The 25,728-nt window shown below is 37.4% G+C and overlaps 1 protein-coding gene and 1 pseudogene across 3 annotated transcripts in view; one reads left to right on the top strand and one right to left on the bottom strand.

Annotated features, from left to right (window-relative positions):
* EPC2 (enhancer of polycomb homolog 2) overlaps nt 1–25,728 on the bottom strand; it is a 149,652-nt gene that overhangs the window by 54,420 nt on the left and 69,504 nt on the right. The gene's annotated exons all lie outside the window — the stretch shown is intronic.
* LOC103217057 (peptidyl-prolyl cis-trans isomerase-like 1 pseudogene) lies at nt 21,228–24,153 on the top strand (annotated as a pseudogene).

The following is a 25,728-nucleotide window of genomic DNA, read 5'->3' as shown; positions in this document are numbered from 1 at the left end:
TTTCAAAGTTCCTTCGTACTTGGCCATATTCATATTTAAGTATCTAATAAGCACAGCTATTTAATGGAATGAAAATACAAAAAACCCGGGAGAAGAAATGATAAGAGAAAATTTTCCAGGGCCAAAAAATGGCAAGATATTTTCAGATTAAAGGGGGCTTACCAAGCATGGTATAAAATGAGTAGCATGCAATTCAATGGCGCACGCAATGATGGGCCAATTACTGCCCACTACTTTATAATACTGTTATGAGTATGAATATGACTGCTATACCTGTTACATGTAACACATTTAGGGGAAACATTTATTCTCCATATTTCCATTCAAATCTCCAGGAGGCAAAAGTTTAGAAAGCACACTTTCAGCTTCTTTTCACTGGTTCATTTTCCCCTCAGCCAAGGAAGGAGTGAAACTGATCTGTGAACCTGGGAGAAGGACCTCCCATCAGCTCAACAGCTTCTGGGTACATGTTCTCCATTGTTCTTCCTTCCTTCACAGAGGCGGCATTCTAGTCAGTCCTCCACTACATGGTTAAGTACAGGGGCTGACTCTGCTCCTATTAGGGGGAGACCTGCTCTATCAGTGACCAACCAGTGTTAGAATACGTTTGTCTAATTCAGGGGTTAATAGAATGTCCATTAAGGCCAAATATCTCACCTTCCACACCACTTTTATTAGTAATAAAGCTGAAATTTTATGTCCATGTCTATTTATCAATTAGTTTCGAAGCAGAAAACAGAAAGGAATGTTATTTTTTGCCTTCCTAAAGCCTCCAAATTATAAACTCACTAATTTATTTTTATAAATGGCTACACTTATTCTAACTCCAAAACATTCTATTTTCTATACTCAGTCTCCACATATCGCCTTTTGACAATACACACTCAACACCCAGAATTTAGGTCACTTACTCTCTTTTCTCTGGTTATTTACACAACTAGGATGCAACTGCACATATAGCATAAGTACCCTCTAACACACTGAATGTAAACCAATCAAAAGTACTTTAAATTTAAGACTTTATAATAACAACAAAAACCACATTAATAATTTTTCTAACTCAGTTCTGTGAATTTAGAACTCTTTATGTAAACCCATCTCTGTATTTATAGATGTTAATCACTGTGTGTGCCTGTCCCTAAACCCTCCTCAGCCATGTTTGATACGTGACACTCCAATCTACAGGATATCTGTGGGATCACAGATGAGCAATTGGCTCTCAAACAGCCAGGGTTTAAAGCATACCTGGGCCAAATTTCCTCCAACAGAAATGTGAGTGCAGAGACAGCTTCTGGTTAAATAAAGCAAAATGAACACATACTTATCTCAAAACCCCATTAAAACAAAAGCAAAGGATTTTTTTTTTTTTTTTTTTTCCAAATGGCATAAATCTTTAGGGATAACAGAAACAAAGGGAGAACCATCAATTAAATTTTCAGAGTTATAAATGCCATGTATTAGCAGACAAGAGAATGCTAAAATATAAAATGGCTGCAGGGGACAGACAACAGGAAGCAGGACCCACTCCCACCCCCTGCCCTGCCCCATCTAAAGACTTAGAGCAGGCTTCTCCAGCCCATGGCCCATGGGCCACACGCAGCCCAGGACAGCTTTGAATGTGGCCCAACACAGATTTGTAAACTTTCTTAAAACATTATGAGATTTTTTTGCACTTTTTTTTTTAAGCTCATCAGCTATCATTACTGTTAGTGTATATTATGTGTAACCAAGGCAATTCTTCTTCTTCCAATGTGGCTCAGGGAAGCCAAATGATCAGACACCCCTGAGGGGGCTGAAATCAACAGTTACTCTTTCCCTCATTCAGTGTACCTATGCAACTATTTTTCCTTCCAAACAGTATCAGACTGAAGGTTTGACCTACAAAGGTTGCTTGAGAGAGCCTGTGGACTCTGAAGCACCAGGCACACTGAGGGCAAGTATAAAGCTCCATACCAAAGGAGAAAGAGAGTAGTGGAAGTCTACACATGGAACCATAGAATCTCCCACCACTGCCATCCCACTCCTCCATCTCCAGCACCCACTTTAGCCATAAATACAAAAATACTGTCAGCCACCCAGGAATAAGACTGTGTGGGGAGGCAGGGATAGAGGTAACAACTAGACCTCTTTGAATATTCTTAATTTTATAGACAGAACTTTTAGTATCATGCAAATATTTTATATAATTACAAAATGAAATAACGTGTTGAAAAAAAAATCTCTAAAATTAAAAAGTAAATGGAACAAGTAAAGCCAACTGTCATTTGGGTTCTACGGAAAGTGTCTTTAAGATACAGTAAAGTGACTGTACATTTCTAGTGGGAATACCCTAACCGATCAACACATGAAAAACCCTGAAATTAGTTTTCTTTCTTTCCTGAGACAGGGTCTTGCTCTGTTGTACAGGCTGGAGTGTAATGGCACAATCTCGGCTGCAGCTTTGATCTCCTTGGCTCAAGTCATTCCCCCACTTCAGCTTCTCAAGTAGCTAGGACTACACATGCATGCCACTAGGTGTGGCTAATTTTTTTTTTTTTTTTTTTGTAGAGATGGGGTTTCACCATGTTCCCCAGGTTGTTTTTGAACTCCTGGGCTGAAGCGATCTGCCTGCCTCAGCCTCCCGAAGTGCTCAAACTACAGGCATGAGCCACTGTGTGCAGCCCTGAAACTTTTTTGGTAAAATTATATTGTTGGTGAAAGAGTTGGTATTATTATTCTGAGACTACTGTGACAAAACATGGGGATTATGCAGATATCCTTGAGAAGTGATATTTAAAAAAAGTGTGGAAAAAAAGTAACTGTAGAAAAAAGTGTGGAAGGTTAAAACCTTTAGTTTTGAATTAGAGAAGTAGTAATATAAATTCATGATGTACTTTATCTCAAAGTTTTTTTAAGTGCATATTTCATAGGTCAGGTCCACTAATCAATCTTAGAGACATGGTCAACCCAGTAGTAAAGAATACCCCAAGGACCCAACTTACAGTCTGCAAATAAAATTTCCCACTAAAAGAAACAAGAGCACCCTGTGGAAATGACTGACTTCAGATCTGGGCCAAGAAAACATGTAAGGTAACCCTAACACAGTTTAGTTTTCTTGCTTTCTGGTATAATATTATCATTTCAAAAAAACCTCAAGAGCAAACCTGAATAGGTTCCTACTGGCCAAAAGCAGCAATAAGGATAATAAATTCAATGGACTGAAATATAATACAAATGTATAAATCCATGATCCATAAAGATTTTAAAACAAAACAAACATTCTCATAATCATTTCTGGAGAGTACTAAAAAAAAAACAATCTTCATCGGGAAGTATATAATTTTTCATTGTTTCTTTTCTTTTGTGATGTCAGCAACCATTAATGACAATTACCTTGATTCATTAACTCATTAGGGGTTGCAAAATAGTAATTTTTTATCATTCCTGCTTGATTTACATTAGCTGGAATACTTCTATAAAGAGAACCTTCCTCTTTCTCAATTATTCAGAGATCCTGAAATACAGTTAATAGAAAAGAAAGATAAATGCTTGATTCCTGATTAAAGGAATCTTAAGAGACTGACTAACCAGCTACAACATATGGAAATTTTCTGGATCCCAATTCAAAAGTATCAACTGTTAAAAATAAGTAAGATAAATGAGATCATTTATCTTATAAGACAGTCAAGAAATATGCACACTGATTAAATATTTGACGAATTAAGAAAATGATGTTTTTCTTTTAAGGAGAGATGTGATATTATTCTAATAGTATTATTAAATATTAATAGTATTACTATAATACTTTTAGATAATATTGTAACTATGCTTTAACATCCCCAGATCAAATAATGTTGGGATGGCTATAAAATCATGGAGGTGGAAGAAAAGGTATAAGTATAGAGAAACAATATTGGCGGCCGGGCGCGGTGGCTCAAGCCTGTAATCCCAGCACTTTGGGAGGCCGAGACGGGCGGATCACAAGGTCAGGAGATCGAGACCATCCTGGCTAACACGGTGAAACCCCGTCTCTACTAAAAAATACAAAAACCTAGCCGGGCGAAGTGGCGGGCGTCTGTAGTCCCAGCTACTCAGGAGGCTGAGGCAGGAGAATGGCGTGAACCCGGGAGGCGGAGCTTGCAGTGAGCTGAGATCCGGCCACTGCACTCCAGCCTGGGTGACAAAGCGAGACTCTGTCTCAACAAAAAAAAAAAAAAAAAAATATTGGCCAGTAGTACATGGCAGTTCATTATTATTATTTTTACTTCTGAATGTTAAAATTTTTCTATAAAATTTTTAAAAAGCTAAATATGTAGAATATATAAAGAATCTCTTTAAAAATTCAGTAAGAAAATGACCCAGAGAAAAATGGACCCAAAGATATGAAAAAGTAATCTACATAAACATGTTTTAACTTCACTTGTGATTGATAAGAGACAAATTTAAATCCACAAATACCAATTCACACCCATGAAACTGACTAAAATTGTAAAGTTTCACAGTAACAAGTGTTGATAAAAATATGAGACAACAAGAACTCTCACACACTACTGGTGAAAATATAAACTGGTATCAGTTTGAAGAACAATTCTGCAGTACCTAAAGTTAAACGTGTACATTTTATACAACTCAGCAATTCTACTTTTAGGCCCACATCCTACCTAGAAAAGCTCTCATAAATGTGGACAAGAATGACATGCACAAGGCCATTCATAACATTATATTCATATAAGCAAAAAAAGTCCATCAATAAGAATAGGAAAACTGAGATATATTTATAAAACATATTTATGAAATGAAAACTATGTTTACATAAAAATATGCACACGAATGTTCATAGCAACTTTATCCATAATAGCCAAAAATTAGAAACAATTCAAATGTCCCTCAATGATAAAAAAATCAAACAAACTGTAGTACATGAAATTATACTCAGCAATAAATAAGATCAAACTACTGACACATGCAACAACTTGGATCATCTCAATGGAATTAGGCTGAGTAAAAAAAAAATAATAAAAAAGAAATCAATTCCAAAAGGTTATATACATACTGTAGATTTCACTTATATAACATTCCTTGAAATGACAAAATAATAGAAATGGGTAACAGATTAGTTGCTGTAAAACAAGGGCAATAAATGCATCTATCTCGTAGGATTCTTGTAGAAATTAAATGAAATAATTTGTGCATATTATACTGCCCTCTACAGAGTATGTGTTCAATAAAGTCAAGCAATTATTACTACTGAACTTCATTATTAGTAGATCAAACTATCCTCTAATATAGCCAGAAGTGGAAGTCAAGTACTACACAATTTTATAGGTATTTTTAATATTAATGTTCTTAATAATTGGTGTATACAGAAATCATGGTTTTTAGTTTAAATAATTTAAAGTCTCAACTATGAATAACTGGAAACTATAATATTGTATTGCAAAAAAAGTACTTCTTTCTGCCTCTCTGAAGGTTAACACTTTCCATGTATGAGCTGCTACATCTATTTCTCTGGCTTATTCTTTTAAAGATTAACGTATACCCAATGTGCTTTTGATTTATAAAACTTAAAGTTACTAGGGCTTCAATGGGGAAACATTTCAAATTAATTCATAGTAAAAAAAAAAAAAAAAAAAAAGAGGCGGGGGATGTATCCAATCATGGTTACATGTAGGAATAATTTTTTCTATTATTCTGTGAGTCTATATATATAAAATTCTAATTTAAAGCAAAAAAGAAGTAATAAACAACCAGGCGTGGAGACTTGTTAAGTAAAAGACAAGTGATATCACAAATGATTTCTTTTCCTGTATGTTTTCCATTTTCTTGGAAAAGTGGTTCTAAGCTACTTTCCAGTGGATTCCAATTATTTCTTTGGTTAAAATAGTCTAGCCCAAGGAACAGCAAACTATGGCCTGTGAGACAAGTCTGGCCTGCAGCTTGTTTTTGGTAAGGCTGTGAAAATGTAAAACAAAACAAAACAAACAAACAAACAAACCTGTTTTACATTTTTAACGGATAATTTTAAAAGTAATAATAAAAAGGTTTGGGAGCGGTGGCTCACGGCTGTAATCCCAGGACTTTGGGAGGTTATGGTGGAAGATTGCTTGAGTCCAGGAGTTCAAGACCAGCCTGGGCAACATGGTGAAACTCCATCACTACAAAAAACCAGCTGGGGGCAGTGGCGTAAGCCTGTAGTACCAGCTACCTGGGAGGCTGAGGTGGGAGGATTGCTGGAGCCCAGGAGCTCAAGGATGCGGTGAGCTATGAGGGTGCCACTGCACTTCCACCTGAGTGACAGAGTAAGACCCTGTATCAAAAAACAAAACAAAACAAAACAAAAAAAGCCAGAGAGAAAAAGAGAAAGGTAATAATAAAAAGGAAGAGGAGAAAAGGAGAAGAATATGTTATAGAGATCAACTGTGGTCTCCCAGAACTCAATATATTTACTAACTAGCCCTTTACACAAAAAAGATTTGCTAATCCCTAGTTTAAGTTAGTTAGGAAAAATAAAGTATTTCTGAGAAACTGGGAATGTGAAAGAAAATAAAAGGCTGTTAAGGAAGTACAATTTTCAAAATTTCACTCTTTGTGATATAGTTTCTTCTCTAGGCCCTCTCTCCAGCTTCACCATCCGTATACAAAGAAAACAATCTTATGTGATATTTTCAAGAGACACTGTTTGGAATACTCTTAGGGTATTGGAATACTCTTAGGGAATAACAGCGAGAAATCTATTATTCTTTAAAAAATTAAAATCATTCTTAAGGACTGACGAGCTCTAAAAAGTTCAAGTCTGAATTTGGCCAGTAATTTATTTCTGGGCATCTGAAGTTAGCTTCTTGTTTTTTATTAACTGAAAAAAACCAAGAGCTATTCACTTATATTTAGAATTGACCACTATAATTTGATTTACATTATTATGAAAAATACAAATATGTCTGCTATAACATGACAGACATTCCTAAAAAAAAATCCTTTATATGCAAAATTGTATACAAAAATACAGGTTTATAAAAAAACTTACATTTTATTGTCCGACTCCAAACAAACTATAAATACTATTTTAGATGACCACATAAGCCACTCAGAGTGGCTGGCTACTACTTCAAGGGATATTAAAAATAGACAATAATGGCCAGGCACAGTGGCTCATGCCTGTAATCCCAGCACTTTGGGAGGCCAAGGTGGGTGGATCACCTGAGGTCAGGAGTTCAAGACCAGCCTGGCAAACATGGTGAAATCCCGTCTTTACGAAACATAGAAAAATTTAGCTGGGCACGGTAGCGCGCGCGCCTATAGTCTCGGTTACTTGGGAGGCTGAGGCAGGAAAATCGCTTGAACCCGGGAGGCAGAGACTACAGTGAGCCGAGATCGTGCCACTGCACTCCAGCCTAGGCAACACAGTGAGACCACATCTCAAAAAAAAAAAAAAAAGACAAAAATAACAGAATGGAATCACTGACTTGTGGTGCTGAGACAAACAGACTGCAATAGAGCACCGTTTGAGGGCGTCAAGAGAAAATGCAACCAGTCACTAGATAAGAGTTGTGCAAGACTGCGGGTATATCTCTCTGGGAAAGGGACCCCTTAGGTACAGGCAGTCATTTTGAATTTTGTTAGAATAATAGAATTGAAAGAACTCTTTGACCCTTCCCAATGAAGATTTTACTTTATTTCCTGATACTAGCTCCCCTTGGTGAGGAAAAACCATAAAAAAGCCAGAACAACTTCCATGTAGTACTGACATTCACTCTTTTTTATCAATTGTTACAAAAGGCTGCAAATTCTCTGTGGTAGCTTTTTGTAAATAAATGAGATACTGTTTATAAATCTCACCAATCAGTAAATGAACAATGAGCTCAGTACTTTCCCCACTATACCACACAGAAGCTAAATTGAACCTTTCTAATCATAATAGCAGTAAGGAAAAATTCTTTGGGCTGTCAAAGGGAGCAAAGATATAGATAAATCAAAAGATTATTTTTGTTAGACTTAAACATTTAAGCTTTCCAATATTTATCTATGAATTATCAATGGTGGGGTTTTTTAATGTAAAGAGAAGCAATATCCATCTTTATACAAAGCCCCTACTTTCATACATCTTTAAATTTCTGGCCGGGCGCAGTGGCTCATGCTTGTAATCCCAGCACTTTGGGAGGCCAAGGCAGGTGGATCACCTGAAGTAAGGAGTTTGAGATCAGCCTCGTCAACATGGTAAACCGTCTCTACTAAAAATACAAAAATTAGCTGGCTGTGGTGGCGGCCACCTGTAATCCCAGCTACTCGGGAGGCTGAGACAGAAGAATGGCTGGAACCCGGGAGGTAGAGGTTGTCATGAGCAAAGATTGTGCCATTGCACTCCAGCCTGGGTGACAAGAGTGAAATTTTGCCTCAAAAAAAAAAAAAAAATCCTAAATGTTTACTTCTGGAAATTATTAGTCAATATCTAAACCTCTTGATAGCAGGCAACTAAGTAAGACAGAAACACAAGCACACCTTGTTTCTAAAGGTGATTATTTTGAGCATTAACAACAGCACTCAGCAGAAGTGTCATTCACTTAAAATCTCATTGGTCTACCTCCTCTTCCAACTCTGTATTTCCTTTCTTATATAACTTTCCAAAACTATTTTTACTACTCCAATGAATCCAGTAACAAGCAACACTGACTGTACCTCAAGTACAACATGTATAATTGTGTCTCTTCCAAATTAGGTTAGGTACTAATACCAAATGGCAAAGAGAAAGTAGAAGCAAGGGCATTCTAAAGAGAGCAGCAGGAACAAAGACAGGAAAGCAGAGAGGATATCCTTAACTGCAAGAGATAAAAATTATCAAAAACGAGACTGGATAAAAGCTATATGATACAAATCAATTTTCAAGCAGGACCATATGTTCAATGAAGTTGTATGCACATATATAAAATCTAGATTTAAAGAAAGCAGAATTGAATAGTTTACAAGTCTAGCAATAGTGCTGTTGTATATCTTTCAGTTAAATGGATCCTAGTATACTAAAATGGGCTCTCAGTAGGTAGACATACGAACAAAGAAGTATTTAAAATAAAACTATATTTTCCTTAGAGCCTATATATATCTCAACCCTAAGGAGATCATGGAATCTGACAAAGACTCAGATGCCCCTCCTTGATGTGAGTATCATGAAAACCTGTAAGCCAGTGTTTCTCAAACTCTAGCACTCACCAGAATCATCTGAAGGGTTTGTTAAAACATAGGGTACTGGGCCTGATCATCAGTTTCTGATCCAGTAGATTTGGGGTGGGGCTTGTTAATGTGCATTTCTAACATGTTCCCAAGTGATGTTGGATCATGTTTAGAGAAATACTGCTCTAAACCCACAGTCTTTGCTCTAAAACATTATAAACTTTACTTGTGGTAACTGTGAAATACACTGAACTTTAAAAAATCTGTAAACCTTTAAGGTTCTCAGGCTTCAATAATCTTAAAGATAGCTAATGAAAAGCAAATGTATCTAAAAGTTCAGAAGCAACCCAAGCACCATAACCTCCTTTGTTTGGAGCTCTCCAAAGTTCTGACCTAGCTTCCAACCTCAGCTTAAACATGTACTAAAAGATCCTGAATGCTGACACCTAGGGCTCTTCATGTTGAATCCTCCAGACTTCCCAGAATTATAAAACTTGGCTGCAGATCATATGCACAACTCCCACCTCTACCAATTGACAACTCAAGAAAATGAAGTGCAGAAAAGTTCAAAGCCATATTCTACAAGGTAATGGAATCCAAGACTATTGACTAATTTAACATTTTTAAAGCTCCAGGTGCATACCATAATCAAGATTATTCCTAGTCTTTTTGCTGACTAGCTAACTACACTCCTTTCCTCCTTTGCAAAATTCACATTTTATATAAACAAATATTACTGGCCAAAATTAGTGGTAATGATGACAACTATGAGAATCACAGGCCGTAGGAATGGGCAACTGGATACTGTACATCTTTCAGGGAAGGATTTTCATAATTACAGAGAGGACAGAACCTAATGATATTAGACAGAACCTAGGGGATACAAGAATATATATTATTTTTAATTATTTTAAAAGGCAGTTGTGTAAAGATAATGACCCTTTTATTCTCCCTCTAACTCTGCATTTTCTTAGTTTTTTCTTTCTTCAGATTTTCCATCCCTTGTTGCTTTATAACAACCAAATAGAAAACTGGGTGAAGGACAGTAACAGTTCAGAAGGTAAAAATGCAAATGGCTCCTAAATAGATGAAAAGATACCCAACCTCATTCTTAACATGAAATCTAAACTAAAATGATCCTGAGAGAAATTCAGATAAAGTCTGGGTTTAGTTAATAATAATGTAACAACATTATTTCCTAGTTCTGACAAAGGTAATGCAAGATGTCACGTTAAAGGAAACTAAAACTGGATGAGAGGTATAGATACAGGAACTATCTACACTACCTTTGCGACTCTTCAGTAAATCTAAAAATTTTCCAAAATAAAAGGCTTATTAAAAAAATACTACTCTGAGGTATATAATTTTCACCTGTCAGATTAGCAAAATTTCAAAACTAAAAGCAGTCTTTTGATAGGGTGTAGGAAAACAAGTACTCTTGTACAAGCTAGTACAAAATGGTATAACTCCTATAGAGTGATTTGGCAACTTCTGTAACAGATATCATCACACCTCTATAAAATTCTATTTGTTCATGGTTATCCATTATTCACCATGAACTATTTGCAACACATAACAAAAAGAAAACAATCCAAGTTTGCCTTTTTTTTTTTTTTTTGAGACAGAATCTCGCTCTGTGGCCCAGGCTGGAGTGCAGTGGCATGATCTCGGCTCACTGCAAGCTCCGCCTTCTGGGTTCATGCCATTCTCCTGCCTCAGCCTCCTGAGTAGCTAGGACTACAGGCGCCTGCCACCACATCTGGCTAATTTTTTGTATTTTTAGTAGAGATGGGGTTTCACCACGTTAGCCAGGATGGTCTCTATCTCTTGACCTCATGATCTGCCTGCCTTGGCCTCCCAAAGTGTTGGGATTACAGGCATGAGCCACCGCGTCTGGCCTTTTGTTAAAAAATAAAAAAGAGAAAAGGCCTCACTTTGCCACCCAGGCTGCAGTGCAGTAGCACGATCATGGCTCACTGTAACCTCGACATCTTAGGCTCAAGTGATCCTTCCATTTCAGCCACCCAAATAGCTGGGACTACAGACATACACCATCACACCTGGCTAACTTTTTAGTTTATGTAGATGGGGTCTCACTATATTGTCCAGTCTGGTCTTGAACTTCTGGCCTTACGTCTAGGCCTCCCAAAGTGCTGGGATTACAAGTATGAGCTACGTGCCCAGCACTTAAGTTTGCTTTTTCTAGGAAATTGGATAATAAACGAGCACACCTAAACAATGGACTACTATGCAGTGATTAAAAAAACAAAAGAGAACATATGTACATATTAATATAGGATAATTTTGAGACTATGTTCTTAAGCAAAAAAAAAAAAAAAAAAGAAAGAAAAAAACCCCGAAAAACCCAAACAAACAACAGCTTTTTAAAAAGCACACAGATAGAAGGTTTAAAAATACACTTTCTTGGCAGGGTGTGGTGGCTCCTGCCTGTAATCCTAGTATTTGGGGAGGCTGAGGTGGGAGACTGCTTGAACCTAGGAGTTCAAAACCAGCCTGAGCAACATGGTAAGCTCCTGTGATGCCAGCTGTTGGGGAGGCTCAGGCAGGAGGATCACTTGAGTGCAGAACGTTGAGGCTGCAGTGAGCCATGAGCATGCCACTGCACTCCAGCCTAGGTGATGAAATGAGTGAGACTGTCTCAAAAGAGAAAAGAAACGAATACAAATTCCTATGTGCTTGAAACCCTAAAATAACACATGAACTAATAAAAGTGCTCACTTATAAAGGAGGGGTGGTTGGAGTGGAAAGTGTATAGGAGTGAGTTTATTTTTATACACTTTTCTTTTGAAATCATTTCAATGCATTATCTTTTTAAATAAAACAAGATCGTGTTATTTTGTGAATCTAGAGACAATTTTGGGTTTTAAAAAATATTCTGGATCAGCGATCCCTCTGTATCATTTGAGATTCTCCCACATTTTCTGTTCAAATCTACTATCTTTCTCATTCACTCTCAACAAGCATAGAATGAAAGCAAGAAGTTTTACACACATCTGTGTTCAGGCAATACCCTAGCTTAACCAGTAAAAACTAATGTTAAAATAACATTATATATACAAAAAAAGAAATTCCACTAAGAACATCTAATGGTATAAAATAATAAATACGTCACAGAAAGTGAACGTATCTTCATAGGCCACTACATGGTAAGGATCTTGAAAAGTTAAATAACAGTATTTATTTTTTAACTGAGTTGTTGTTTTAATGTTAGCAAGGAAGTGAATGGACGAAGATATAAACTTAGTATACAGAAGACATCAGAAATATTTGAAACAGTAGTCTTTGGATTTTGAAACCACAGTGATTTAAACAGTATGGAATTGGCATACAGACAGACATATAAACCAACGGAACAGAACAGAAACCCCAGAAATAAACCCTGACATATATGGTCAAATGATTGACAAGGATACCATGACTACACAATGGGAAAAGGACAGTCTCTTCAACAAATGAGCTGGGGAAACTGAAGATCCACATGCAAAAGAATGAAGCTGGATCCTTACCTTATATTTAAAAATCAACCTCAAATGGATTAAACACCTAAATGTAAGACACAAAATTATAAAACTCCTAGAAGAAAATATAGGAAGAAAGACTTCATGACATTGAATTTGACAGTGGTTTCTTGGATATGACACTAAAGCACCGGTAACAAAGAAAAAACAGATAAATGACATTACATCAAACTAAAAAACTTCTTCAGGGCAAAGAAAACAATCAACAGACCGAAAAGGCAACTTTACGGAACGGGAAAAATATTTGAAAACCATGTAGTAGATAAACAATTAATATCCAAATACATAAAGAACTCCTAAAACTCAAAAACAAAAAATGCAAAAATAAATAAATTAAATAAATAAACCCAAAACAAAAACCCAAAAGCAAAAATTTAAAGATTTTTTAAATGGGCAAAGGATCTAAAGAGACAGGTCTCCAAAGAAGATATACATACTCAACTCTTTTGAGGTATGAAAAAAAAAAATTCTTTAAGTATTAAAAAAAACAACAATGATATACAAATGGCCGGCATATAAAAAGATGCTCAACATCAGTAACCATCAGGAAAATGCAAATCAAAACCAGAATGAGACATCAACTCCCACCTGTTAGGATGGTCACTATAAAACTAACAGAAAATTACACATGTTGGCAAGGATCTGGAGAAAGTGGAACTGTGCACTGTTGGTAAGAATGTAACTAGTGTACTACTGTCCATGCTACAGCCCTTATGAAAAACAGTAGTTTCTGAAAAAATTTAAAATAGAACTACCATATGATCCAGCAATCTCACTTCTGGGTATATATCCAAAAGAACTGAAAACACGACCTTGAAGAGACATGTGCACATCCATGTTCATTACAGCATTATTCACAATGGCTAAGAAGTGGAAGCAACCCAAATGTCCATGGGCCAATTAACTGGTAAAAGAAAAAAAAGATGGTACATACACACAACAGACTATTATCAGTCTTAAAGGAAATCTTGTTTATAACATGGATGAATCTTGAGGACATTATGCTAAATGAAATAAGCCAGCCACAAAGAGACAAAAATACTGCATGATTCCACATACATGATGTATCCAAAGTAGTCAAATTCTTAAAAACAAAAAGTAGAAAGGTGGTTGCCAGGGGCTGGAGAGTATCAGGAGGTTGTTCAATGGGTATACATAATTTAAGTTTTACAATACGTAAAAATTTTAGAGACCTGTTGTACAACAATGTGACATAGTTAAACTATATACCTGTAATGTACATTTAAAAACTGTTAAGAAGGTAAATTTATGTTATGTATATTTTACCACAATAAGACATTTAAAAAAACCACATGTGAAACTGAATCATGTCAGGAGGAAACAAGTATACCCAAATTGAGGAACTTTTGACAAAATAACTGGCCTGTACTCTAAAAATGTCAGTGGCATGAAGAACAAAAAGACTCAGCAGTAGACTGAAGAGACATGGTAAGCAAAGGCAATGCATTATTTGGGATTTTCCTTCACTGCAAAGGACATTATTCGGACAATTATTAAATTACGCATGAGGTCAACAGATTACTGTACTGTATCAATGACAACTAACTGATTTTGATAACAATGCTGTGGTTATATAAAAGAATTCTGCGTTTTTAAAAACCATACACTGAAGTACTCAGAAGTAAAGAAGCATAACATTTGCAACTTACTCTAAAAGGGTTCAGAATGAAAATAATGGTGAGGAGAAAGAGGCTGACACAGAGAGGAGTGACACAGAGAAAGAGTTAAAAAAACAGAAAGCAAATATTGTTAAGTGTTAATATTTAATGAATCATGGAGAACAGTAGACAGAATTCATTATATTATTCTTGAAACTTCTCTATAAACTGGAAAGAAGGTCAAATTTTTAAAATTTAATTAAAATACTCTCAAAATAAAAAGTAAAACAAAATGCTTAAACACAACTTTCTCAGAACCTATCTCTTGTATTCTAATATAAATCTATACCAACTCTAAGACATAAAGATTCTTAAAGATTGAATTCTGTATTCCAAAAAATTAGAAAAATTCATCAGTATTTCAATTTCTCTTAACACTGTATACCAAATGTTACTAGAACAAGGCCAACGTAATCAAAGAGCTGAAAAATATTTCCTGCCCCCAACCACCCAATAAAGAAGAGGTGAATTTGCAGCTAGGGTCTCACTCCTTAACTATAACCTTATTCTTCCAGTGCTATCCATGTTCGCTTCAAAACAACCCATCTGACATTATAATTCTAGATCCTTCAGAAATGGTTCCGACAGTCAGTGGACTAAAATTCCCAAACTCCCCATACGACATCTTGACCAACGTTCCTGCTTCAATATCATCGACGACTAAAAATTCACTAGAAACATCTCCCAAAAGAGTGGCCAAATACTGTCAGTTACTATACAAAAAATAAAATTCTTGACTGAGGCTGGAGATAAAAAATGACTTTATATCATGAAAACTGAGCTTATACATAGTGGGTCAACTAACACTGGTGAACGAATGAGCTGCAATATTCTCCAATTTTTTAAACTATTGCCTTAAATTGTTTATATTTCAGAACAGAATACAAAACCTACTCAGATCATTTTGCTTTCACTGAGGTGAAGATAAAACGAGATTTTTTTTTTAAAAGAAAAATTAATTTGTTAACGAATACAAAGTTACAGCTAGATAGGTGGCATAAGTCTTAGTGTTCTATAGCACTGATGGATAACTGAATGTTCCCCACAAAGAAATGATAAATGCTTGAGATGGTGGACATGTTATTATCCTGATCTGGTCACTAACATTTATATGTACTACATCACAATGTAGCCCATAAATATGTACATTATATCTATTAAAACTTGTAAAAGTTAAAAATTATAAAACAAAAAATTGAGAAAAATTTATTTTTTAAAAAATAAATGAATAAGTTATTATCTTAATCCTTATGGATCATACATATTCCAATAAAAATAAAGAAAACATTTGAGGAACTCTTCTCTGAAACTGTCTTCAGAATAAGATTATAAATTGCATAAAAGAGTCCTACATTTTACAGTCAAAAACTTCTTTAAAACCAAAATAATATCTAAGTTATTGACCATACTTGGCTCTGAATGGATTTTCTGAAATTAAAGTCCATTCTGTCAAAAGACAAATATTACTACTGAAGACATTTTTAAAACACTAAAAATTCCACAAGAGATTTTTGAAGTTTTTTTAAAAAATAAATCTCTAAGAATTAAAAAGACAAAGCTACAAATGCAAATAGAGTTATCAATGATAAATCCTCTAGAAAGTTATAAATCCAATTGTTTCAATCAGAAGAAATTTAAGTTACTATATATCAACCTCAAAAATTACGCAACCAATAAAAAATTACAGAGACAACGATATGGAAAAAAGTCTAAACACTGGGTGAAAAAAAGCTGAAAACAAAATTGTTAAGTAAGACTTCTGGTTTCCAGGTAGGCACGTAAGAAACTTAGAAGTTGCCACCCCATCTTAACAACATGTAAAAGGCTGAACAAACTGAAAATAAACAACACTTAAATCTGTGAGGTCACAGGGCACACTCAAAAAAAAATCACACTCAAAACTGGAGACAGAGGTGAATACACGGAATCACAATTTAAGGGAACAGAAACCCACTAGCAGAAACCTTCCTAAAAACCAATGGGAGAGAGGAAGGAGGGCTGGAAAACCTAAACTGTAACTGACTCAGTATGGCTAATTCTGAGAGATTAAAAACTCCAGGCATCCCAGTCACTGGGAAGCCCTTACACTTTTGTGAGTATCACCTTTCAAGAACTCAACCATGTTCTCACAGTGAATACTTAAGGAAAAAATATCTTTGTGTTTCCAGAAAGGTAAGCATTTTGAAATGTGCCAGAGCATTCTGTTTTTAACAATGCCTGCAATCAAGAGAAACAATTTTATCAGAGTATAATCTGCTTTTTTTCTTAAACTTTTATTTTAGGTTCAGGGCTACAATGTGTAGGTTATTAGGTAAATTGTATCTCATGGGGGTTTGATATACAGACTATTTTATCCCTCAGGTAATATGCACAGTACCCAATAGATAGTTTTTCGATCCTTTCCCTCCTTCCATCCTCCACCCTCAAGGCTGTCCCAGTGTCTCTTGTTCCCTTCTTTGTATCCATGTGTTCTCAATGTTTAGGTCCCACTTATAAGTGAGAACACGCAGTATTCGGTTTTCTGTTCCTGTCTTAGTTTACTTAGGATAATGGCCTCTAGCTCCATCCATGTTGCTGCAAAGGACATGATCTCGTTCTTTTATGGCTATATGTGTATATGTATCATGTATATGTACCACATTTTCTTTATCCAGTTCACTGTTGATAGACATTCAGGTTGACTCCATGTCTTTGCTGCTGTGAATAGTGCTGCAATGAACATACATGTGGATGTGTATTTATGGTAGAACGATTATAATTCTTTGGGTATATACCCAATAATGGGACTGCCGGGTTGAATGGTAATTCTGCTTTTGAGTTCTTTGAGAAATCGCTACACTGCTTTCCACAATGGCTGAACTAATTTACATTCCCACCTGCAGTGCATGAGCATTCCCTTTTCTCTGCATCTCACCAGTATCTGTTATTTTTTGACTTTTTAATAATAGCCTTTCTGACTGGTGTGAGATGGTACCTCATTGTGGTTTTGATTTCCATTTCTCTAATGATTAGTGATGCATTTTTTCATATGCTTGTTAGCTGTGTGTATGTCCTCTGCTTAGGTTTTATCAAAGCCTATCAGACCTGGGGGAAGGAAAAAGACGAGTCCAGCTGCCTCTAGTCTTCCATGAAGGAGAAGAGAAATACCCAACTCCAGCCCCCTCTAGCTAGCCTGTCTCACCCTAAGGGGGAAAAACTGAGAAGCACTGGTGAAGTTCACAGTCCAGAGACATAGGCTCATCAAAAGACAGACCTTATCACGAAACTATAAAATCTCACCCCACAAAACACACCAAAAAACCGCATCACTAAAGTCCTGTATTTGTGCAGTTCCCTTTACCCAGTTACACCATGTCCACCTTTCAAGAAAAATTATAAGACATACTAAGCAGCTAAGTAAACATCAGAATCAGAGTCAGATATGACAAAAATGCTTTTCCAACCAGGAATTTCAGAAAACTATAATATACTTAAGGCTTTAATGGAAAAAACACAACATGCAAAAACAGATGAATAATATAAGAAGAGAGATGAGAATTCTAAAACAAACAAAAAACAGAAAAAGAAACAAAGATAAAAATTACTATTTAATATAATAGAAATGCATCTGCAGGGCTCAATAGTAGACTGGACACAGCTGACAGAAGAGTCTTGGAGCCTGGGAATATGATATGACAATAGAAACTTCCAAGACTGAAAAGTAAAGCAAAAAAAAAAAAAAAAAGAATAAAACAGAACAGAATACTACTAAATATGCATAATGCAAATTCTGAGAAAGGAACAGAAGCAATATATGAAGTACCAATGACTGAGAATTTCTCCAAATTAATGTCAGGCACCAAACCACAGATTCAGAAAGCTCAAACAACACCAAGGAGGATAAAAGTCAAAACAAAAACAAACAAAACCACCCTATACCTAGGCATATGATATTCAAACATCAGAAAATCAAAGGTAAAGAAAAAACCTTGAAAGAAGTCAAAGGGGGAAAAACACCTTAGCTACAAAGGAGCAAAGATAAAGTATCACATCAGATACTCCTCAGAAATCATGGAAGAAAGAATAGCATGGAGTGAAATAATTCATGTGTTGAGTTAAAAAACAAACAAAAACCTACAAACCTAAAATTCTGTACTCTGTGAAATTACCCTTCAAAAGTGAAGGAGAAATAAAAACTTTCTCAAACAAAAATTGAGGACTTTGTTGCCAGTAGACCTGCCTTATAAGAAATCTTAAAAGTAGTTCTTTAGAGAGGAGAAAAATGATATTGGTTAGAAACTCAGATCTACATAAACACAGGAAGAGTACTGGGGAGAAAGGATAAAACAAAAACTTTTATTTTTCTTACTGTTAATTATCTAACTGACAACAGTTTGTTCAAAACAATAATAGGAACAATATATTCAATTATGTATGCTTACATATATAAGCATTTTACTTACACATAGCATACAGACAGATATAGACACGCATTGCTTAATGAAGTTGAAACATTCTGGGGACAGGGCCAAGATAGGCGATTAGAAGCAGCTGCAGTCTGCAGTGCTCATGGAGAGGAATGAAAGGGGCAAGTGAATACTGCACCTTCAACTGAAATAATCCAGGTAGTCACATTGGGACTAATCAGGGAAACAGCTCGACCCACGGGGAACGAGGAAAAGCAGGGTGGCGCGACGGCCCATCTGGGAGCAACACGAGTCAAGGGAACCCCCATCCCCAGCCAAGGGAAGTGATGAGTGATTATGCGACCCAGGGAAACAACGCTTCTCCCACGGATCTTTGCAACCTGGAGATCAGGAGATCCCCTTGTGAGTCCACGCCACCAGGGCCTTGGGTCCAACACACTGAGCTGCATGGAGTCTCAGCAGAGCAGTTCTTTAGGCATGCATAGAGACCCAGGAGCTTTACATACTCCAGTCCTGGGATCTCCAACCAACGTGTCTGCAACTCAGACAAGGCAGGCGGTTCACATACACCCCAAGGGAGGGGGTAGAATCCAGAAAGTTGAGCAGCCTTGTTCTGTGGGCCCACTTCCATGATACCTCACAAGATAAGACCCACTGGCTTGGAATTCGAAGCAGCCACCAGCAACAGGCTGTGTGGAGAGGCCAACACCATCTCTGCTGTTTGGTCAACACAGCTGTTACAGCCTGCAGACCCTGGAGAGTCCAAATGATCTGGACTAGAAAGGGTCCCCCCAGTAGCACAACACAGCGGCTTTGCAAGATAGTGACCAGATTGCTTCTTTAAGTGGAGCTCAGATCCATTCCTCCTCACTGGGTGGGACCTCCCAGCCAGGCCCTCCAGCCATGACCTGACAGAGCTCTTACCTTTCTTACTCGTCCCTGGGACAAAGTGTCCAGGAGAGGGGAGGGCTGCTACCTGGGCAGAGGCAGTTCCCTAACATGACACAGCCGTTTTTTTAAGGTATGGCCAGACTGATTCTGTAAGGAGGACCCCCAATCCACTCCTCCTTGTGGGGCGGGTCCTCCCAGCCAGAGCCTCTAGTCACCACCCATGTTCTATGGGCCGAAAGAGCTCCAATGTCTCCCTGGGATGGAGTGCCTGAGGAGTGGGGCAGGCTGCCACCTTAGCCGTTCGGGCTCCTCAGTCAGTTCAGCCAGTGGGGTTTGCAGGTTTGCAGAGCCCAGATCAAATGGTGGCTAAAGGGATCACCAACACAGCAGAGCTGCTATAACAAAAAGCAGCCAAACTGTTGCTTTAAGTGGGTCCCTGATCCCATTCCTCCTAACCGAGTGAAACTTCCCAACTGGGGTCTCCAACCACCTCCTACAGGCACGTTCAGGTGGCAATAGGTCAGTATCTTCCTGGGATGGCGCTTCCAGACATCTTTGCTGTTTTGTAGGCTTCACTGGTGATACCTCCAGGTACAGGAAGAACCAGAGCAAATGGGGTTTGGAGTGGACCTCCAGCAAACTGCAGCAGCCCTACAGAAGCGTGACCAGATTATTAAAAGAAAAACAAACAGAAAACAACAACAAAGAAAAACCACAAAATACCTACCCAAAGGTCAGCAACCTCAAAGATCAAACGTAGATAAGCCCACAAAGATGAGAAAGAATCAATGCAAAAACACTGAAAACTCAAAAAGTCAGAGTGTCCTTTTCCTCCAAATGACCACAACATCTCTCAAGCAAGGGCTCAGAACTGGGCTGACACTGAGATGGCTGAAATGACAGAAGCAGGCTTCAGAAGGTGGGTAATAATGAAGTTCACTGAGCTAAAAGAACATGTTTTAACCCAATGCAAAGTAGCTAAGAATCATGGTAAAACTATGCAGGAGGTGATAACCAGAATAGCCAGTTTAGAGAGGAAGACAAATGACCTGACGGAGTTAAAAAAACACGACACGAGAACTTCACAATGCAATCACAAGAATTAATAGCAGAACAGACCAAGGAGAGGAAAGAATCTCAGAGCTGGAAGACTAGCTTTCTGAATTAAGACAAGCAGACAAGACTAGAGAAAAAAGAAGGAAATGGAATGAACAAAACCTCTGAGAAATATGGGATTATGTAAACAGACTGAATCTACAACTGATTGGGTTACCTAAAAGTGATGAGGAGAGTTGAAAAACATACTTCAGGATACCATTCAGAAGAACTTCCCCAACTTACCAAAACAGGCCAACATCCAAATTCAGGAAATGCAGAGAACCCCAGTAAGATACTCCATGAGAAGATCATCCCTAAAACACATAATCATCAGATTCTCCAAAGTCAAAATGAAAGAAAAAATATTAAGAGCAGCCAGAGAGAAAGGCCAGGTCACCTACAAGGGGAAGCCCATCAGACTAACGGACCCCTCAATGGAAATCCTACAAACCAGAAGAGACTGGGGGTCAATATTTAACATTCTTAAAGAAAAGAATTTCCATCCCAGAATGTCATATTGAGCCAAACTAAGCTTCATAAGTAAAGGAGAAATAAGATCCTTTTCAGACAAGCAAATGCTGAGGGAATTCATCATCATCAGGCCTGCCTTGCAAGAGCTCCTGAAGGAAGCACTAAATATGGAAAGGAAAAACAATCACCAGTCGCTACAAAAACACACTGAAGTACACAGACCAGCCCCAATGAAGCAAGCATATAAACAAGTCTGCAAAATAACCAGCTAGCATGATGACAGAATCAAATCCACACATAACAATTCTATCTTTAAATGTAAATAGACTAACTGCCCCAATTAAAAGACACAGAATGGCAAGCTGGATAAAGAATCAAGACCCATTGGTATGCTATCTTCAAGGGACCCATCTCACATGCAAAGACACACATAGGCTCAAAATAAAGAGACTGGAGACAATTTACTAAGCAAATGGGAAACAGAACGAAGCATGGGTTGCAATCCTAGTTTTCGATAAAACAGACTTTAAACCAACAAAGATCAAGAAAGACAAAGAAGGGCATGACTGTAATGGTAAAGCATTCAATTCCACAAGAACAGCTAACTAATCTAAATATATATGTGCCCAATACTGGAACACCCAGATTCATAAAGCAAGTTCTTAGAGATCTTCAACGAGACTTAGACTCCCACACAATAATAGTGGGAGACTTCAACACCCCTACTGAAAATATTAGACAGATCACAGAGAAAGACAATTAAAAGATATTCAGGACCTGAACTCAGCTCTGGATAAAGTAGACCTGACAAATACCTATAGAACTCTCCACCCAAAAACAACAGAATATACATTATTCTCATCGCTGCACGGCACTTAATTGAGTAAAACTGATCATGTAATCGGAAGTAAAACACTCCTCAGCAAATGCAAAAGAACTGAAAAAATAACAAACAGTCTCTCAGACCACAGCGCAACCAAATTAGAACTCAAGATTAAGAAATTCACTCAAAACCACACAACTAACTACATGGAAACTGAACAACCTGCTCCAGAATCACTCTTGGGTAAATAATGAAATTAAGGCAGAAATCGAGAATTTCTTTGAAACTAATGAGAACAAAGATACAATGTACCAGAATCTCTGGGATGTAGCTAAAGCAGTGTTAAGCGGGGAATTTATAGCACTAAATGCCCACCTCTAGAAGCTAGAAAGATCTCAAGTTAACAACCTAACAATATAACTAAAAGAATTAGAGGACCAAGGACAAACAGACCCCAAAGCTAGTAGTAGACAAGAAATAGTATCAGAGCTGAACTGAAGTAGAGAGAAAAACTCTTCCAAAAAAAAAAAAAAAAAACAAACAGGAGTTGGGTTTTTTTTTTTTGAAATTAAGATAGACCACTAGCTAGGCTAATAAAGAGAGAACAGAAGCATTCCGCCGCTGGCTTTGCTATGGCGGTTATTCCCCCAGATTCCTGGCAGCCTTACTTGGAGACCAGCATGGGAATCATTGTGCTGGAGCTGTACCGGAAGCATGCTCCAAAGACCTGTAAGAACTTTGCTGAAGTGGCTCGTCGAGGTTACTACAATGGCACAAAATTCCGCAGATTTATCAAAGACTTCATGATCCAAGGAGGTGACCCAACAGAGACAGGTCGAGGTGGTGCATCTATCTATGGCAAACAGTTTGAAGATGAACTTCATCCAGACTTGAAATTCACGGGGACTGGAATTCTCGCAATGGCCAATGCGGGGCCAGACACCAATGGCAGCCAGTTCTTTGTGACCCTTGCCCCCACCCAGTGGCTCGACGGCAAACACACCATTATTGGCCGAGTGTGCCAGAGCATAGGAATGGTGAATCACGTGGGAATGGCAGAAACAAGCTCCCAGGACCGCCCTGTGGATGATGTGAAGATCACTAAGGCATACCCTTCTGGGTAGACTTGCTACCCTCTTGAGCAGCTCTTCTGAGACAGCCCCAGTGGACCAGCTTCCAAATGACATAGAATGACATGTAATGCTAAATTTCATTTTGGCTTTGCAAATCATGAAGCTTAGGAGGCCTGGGGTCTTGGATGAGTTAGAGATGGAAGTACATTTTAATAGGATGCTTCTTTTCTCTTCCCCCAGTGCCTAGGTTGCCAGAGCATTTGCACAAATGCCCCTGTTTAGGTGACTACTTACTACACATGACTCATAATGCTGCTTCTTGTGCATGTCTGCTCTGATATACTTCGAAAAATGTAGCAGACACTGTCATTTCTCAGTGGTTTTGCCTAACCAAACTTCTTCCTAAGCAGATTTGTATTCTGGCCTATACTGCAGTCCTTGATTGTTGACAGCCACAGAATTCCAAACCAAGTAGTGTCTATCAGCCCTTTTAACTCTGTGCACACCCTATTTCAGTCTTACATTTGTTATTCTAGGAAATGTATGCATCTCTATATATATTTTCCCTCTCAAAACCAGAACATCAACACTGCTGTTTCTGACACTTCAGACATCCCACGCAAAGCCACACTGAATTTTTGCCAAATAAAAAATGCATCCAACAATCAAGTTTCTAAGAAGGTGTCAAGTGGGGAATAATAATGTATAATAATCAAGAAATTAATTTATTAAAAGGAAGCAGAAGCATTGGCCATCTTTTTCCCAGAGAAGAGGAGAAATCTGTAGTGAGCAAAGGACAGACCATGAATCCTCCTTAAGAAGTAGTCCTCTCAGAAAGGAGAAGCGCCACTCAAGTTCTTTTAACCCAAGACTTTAGAGAAATTATGTCCGAGATTTTTATATGTTCAGTTGTTTATGTATAAAAATAACTTTCTGGATTTTGTGGGGAGGAGTAGGAGAGGAAGGAAGTTAATACCTAGAAACTTCCAAAATAAAATGCCATTGATGGTTGAAAAAAAAAAAAAAAAAGAACAGTCAAACAAATATAATCAAAAATGATAGGCGGGGTATCACCACTGACCCCACAGAAATACAACCAACCATCAGAGAACACTATAAACACCTTTATGTACATAAACTAGAAAATCTAGAAGAAATGGATACATTCCTGGATACATACACCCTCCAAAGACTGAACTAGGAAGAAACTGAATCCCTAAATAGACCAATAATGAGTTCTAAAGTTGAAGCAGTAATAAATAGTCTATCAACCAAAAAAAGCCCAGGACCAGACGGATTCACAGCTAAATTATACCAGAAGTAAAAAGAAGAGCTGGTACCATTCCTACTGAAACTGTTTCAAAAAATTGAAACGGAGGGACTCCTCCCTAGTTCATTCTATAAGGCTTGCATCATCCTGATACCAAAACCTGGCAGAGATAAAACAAAAAAGAAAACTTCAGGCTAACATCTTTGGTGAACCTTGATGCAAAACTCAACAAGATACTGGCAGACTGAATCCAGCAGCACATCAAAAACCTTATCCACCACAATCAAGCAGACTTCATGCCCGGGATGCAAGGCTGGTTCAATATACGCAAATTAATAAATGTGGTTCATCACCTAAACAGAACTCAAGACAAAAAAATACGTGATTATCTCAATAGATAGAGAAAAGGTCTTCAATAAAATTTAACATCCCTTCATGTATAAAAACTCTCAATAAACTAGGTATTCAAGGAACATACCTCAAAATAGTAAGAGTCATATATGACAAACTCACAGCCAATTAACATACTGATTGGGCAAAAGCTGGAAGCATTCCCCTTGAAAACCAGCAGACAAAAGACTGCATGCCCTCTCTCACCACTCCTATTCAACATAGAATTGGAAGTTCTGGCCAGGGCAATCAGGCAAGGGAAAGAAATAAAGTGTATTCAAATAGAAAGAGAGGAAGTAAAATTATTTTTGTTTGCAGATAAAATGATTCTATTTCTAGAAAACCCCATTGTCTCAGCCCAAAAGCTTCTTAAGCCTATAAGCAACTTCAGCAAGTTTCATGATATAAAATGAATGTGCAAAAATTGTTGACCTTCCTATACACCAATACTAAGCAATCAGAAAGCCAAATCACGAATGAACTCACATTCACAATCGCCACAAAAAAAAAAATACCTGGAAATACAGCTAATAAGGGAAGTGAGGGACCTCTTCAAGGAGAACTATAAACCACTGCTCAAAGAAATCAGAGAGGACACAAATAAATGGAAAAACATTCCATGTTCATGGTTGGGAAGAATCAATATTGTGAAAATGGTCACACTGCCCAAAACAATTTATAGATTCAATGCTATTCCCATTAAACTATCATTGGCATTCTTCACAGAATTAGAAGAAACTATTTTAAAATTCATATGGAACCAAAAAAGAGCCTGAGTAGCCAAGACAATCCTAAGCATAAAGAACAAACCTGGAGGCATCATACTACCTGACTTCAAACTATGCTACAAGGCTACAGTAACCAAAACAGTATGATATTGGTAAAAGAACAGACACACAGACGAGAACCCAGAAATAAGATCACATACATACAACCATCTGACCTCC

Source organism: Chlorocebus sabaeus, chromosome 10 (genome assembly GCF_047675955.1).
Source record: "Chlorocebus sabaeus isolate Y175 chromosome 10, mChlSab1.0.hap1, whole genome shotgun sequence".
NCBI classification, from domain to species: Eukaryota; Metazoa; Chordata; class Mammalia; order Primates; family Cercopithecidae; genus Chlorocebus; species Chlorocebus sabaeus.
This window is presented reverse-complemented; position numbering and strand designations above follow the sequence as displayed.